We start from the raw sequence: 2,517 nt of genomic DNA on the forward strand, positions 1-2,517 counted from the left end.
TCATTTCCAGATTACTGTGCTAGATGCTTACAGAGAGACAGAAATAAATTAAAAAACTGAGATCTATATTTTTATACTAAATCTCATAGAAATATTTGAGTAATATAAACTGATCATCCCAATAATCCAGATTCTGAAGGATGTTTTATGCTATTGAAAATTTTGGTGGCTCCAAACTACATTAATTAACCTCAGATTAAAATGGCTCCAATCTACATTAATTAACCTCAGATTAAAATAGCAAAATAATGATAATCAAAAAAAAATAAAAATGTGTGAAAATTATTCTGGATAAATTTACACAGAAATCTTTTTCTGGGCGCCTGGGTGGCTCAGATGGTTAAGCGTCTGCCTTCGGCTCAGGTCATGATCCCAGGGTCCTGGGATCGAGTCCCGCATCCGGCTCCCTGCTCGGCGGGGAGCCTGCTTCTCCCTCTGCCTCTGCCTCTCTCTCTCTCTCTCTCTCTCTCTCTCTCTGAGTCTCATGAATAAATAAATAAAACATTTAAAAAAAAGAAATCTTTTTCTTTCACAAGTCAGATGCACACACGCACACGCACACACACACACACACACACACACACACGGAACTGACTATGAAGTATATAGTTAGAATTCCAGAGTTTCAGGTTTGATCAACTTTGGAAGAAGTAAGTGTTTGGCTAGAATACTATCAATATTCCTTTGAACTCTTATCACGTATTAAGCATTATACTATGTGCTTTATGAGTATTGTCTTATTTAACATAACAATAATATATGATACCTTCTAACATTCTTACTCTAACAGCTAAGGAAATTGATAAAATTTACTTCAGAGTTATTAGGGAAAAAGGCAGAATTCATACTTAGGATTTTTTGTGTTATACTCATTAGTTCCCAATGAGTGGTTCTCAGACCTACAGCACCGACAACACCAGAAAATTTTAGAGAAGCAAATTCTTTTTTTCACCTTATTAAAACATTGAGCTTATTTCACATTGAGTATATTTTCACGTCCCCACCATTTCCATTTTCAAACCACCACTACTCCTATGTCCTATCATAACATTTCATATATACTTAAAACCAAGCAAAGGGTGGAATTCCATCTTTAAAAACTAAACAGGCAATTTGGACAACACATCCTTGGCAATGGAACCTGGACAACATGTATCAGACACAGTAGCGAAAGTTCTCATTCTGCATTATAAAAATGACAACCAGATATCAACTGTTACAGAAATGAAATAAGATGGAAATTTTTAGCAAAGTGTTTTAACTATTTGTTAATTTCTTCTTGCTCGATTGCCAGGGATCTTAAAAGCCTCTTGGTCTGTCATCTGGAAGCAATTCTTCACATAATTGCTGAACTTGGCTTCCACTTTGGGAAGAGAGGCAGCTTTTTCTATATTTGCTTGCATTTTTGCCCTAATGTCTTCCACGGGACTAGGTCCTTTCAGTGTTTTGGGCATCTTTTCCTGTTTTTTTGAAAGATTCTTGACCTTTTGATCTTGGTGTTGATGGTTTTGAGTCTTTTCTACTCTGGTTTGGTTTTTGTGTATTTTTTGGCTGGATTATCTTGCATAGATTCCTTTACTGGAGGCTTTTCTTCAGCTTCCTCATCATCCAAATCATCATCATCATTTTCATCATCATCCTTCATCATCATCATCATCGTTGTTATCGTCTTCTTCATTATCTTCATTGGCAGCAAGTTTTACTTTTTTCTGTGGAAACTTGTTACTACTTCCAGGGGCAGAACGCTTTTCCAGATAGCCTAAGGAGTTTCACACCCTCTTCCTCTGTATGTTCTGACTCTGCGTTTTCCTCCACAGCTACCAAGTGCCGTCCGCAAATATGTACAGGCTGTGAACCGCATTTCAATGTAAGACCACAGGTGGTGTTATTTCAAAACCCCCAAGGGAAACCGTTGGCTGTACTGACATTTCCAAAGTTGCCAGTGTGACTTTAATTAGACTGCCTTTGTAATTCCTTTCCTCTGCTTCAACAATGTGCAATTCATCCTTTGCACTCACCCCTAAACTGACCATTCTTAAAGATAACTGGTGCTGATTTTCATCGTTATCTACCTTAAAGTGATAATCTCTGTCAGCCTTTAGTTCACAACTGAAAAGATAGTTCTGGGAACTCAGGGGGCTTAGGTCCATGTCCATCCAATCGTCCATGGGATGGCGGCACACACTTGGGTGGGAAAGAAGGCAAATGGAAGTAAACTACTACTGTTCCACAGAAGAGCTGTGCAGGACAGCATCACACCAGGGCTAGGGAAGCAAATTTTTGAATCCCAACCAAAAATCTACTGAATCAGAAACTTGGGGGCAAGGTCCAACAACCTATGTTTTTAAAAGTCCTCTGGTGATTCCAATGCATGCTGTTTGAGTTTAAGCACCATAACTCATTCTCTTAAACATAGTACTACACTTAAAACAGATATTTGTGCTAGGTATCTGTGCCTGAAATAATTGAAATTATTAGAGTACTATCATAGTCAGTTTGGGCTGCTGTTAAAACATT

General features: G+C 38.0%; 1 pseudogene; it reads right to left on the minus strand.

Annotated features, from left to right (window-relative positions):
- Positions 1-1,209: 1,209 nt before the first annotated feature.
- Positions 1,210-2,168, minus strand: LOC118544201 (nucleophosmin pseudogene; annotated as a pseudogene).
- Between the last annotated feature and the right edge of the window lie 349 nt (positions 2,169-2,517).

Source organism: Halichoerus grypus, chromosome 3 (assembly GCF_964656455.1).
Source record: "Halichoerus grypus chromosome 3, mHalGry1.hap1.1, whole genome shotgun sequence".
NCBI lineage: Eukaryota > Metazoa > Chordata > Mammalia > Carnivora > Phocidae > Halichoerus > Halichoerus grypus.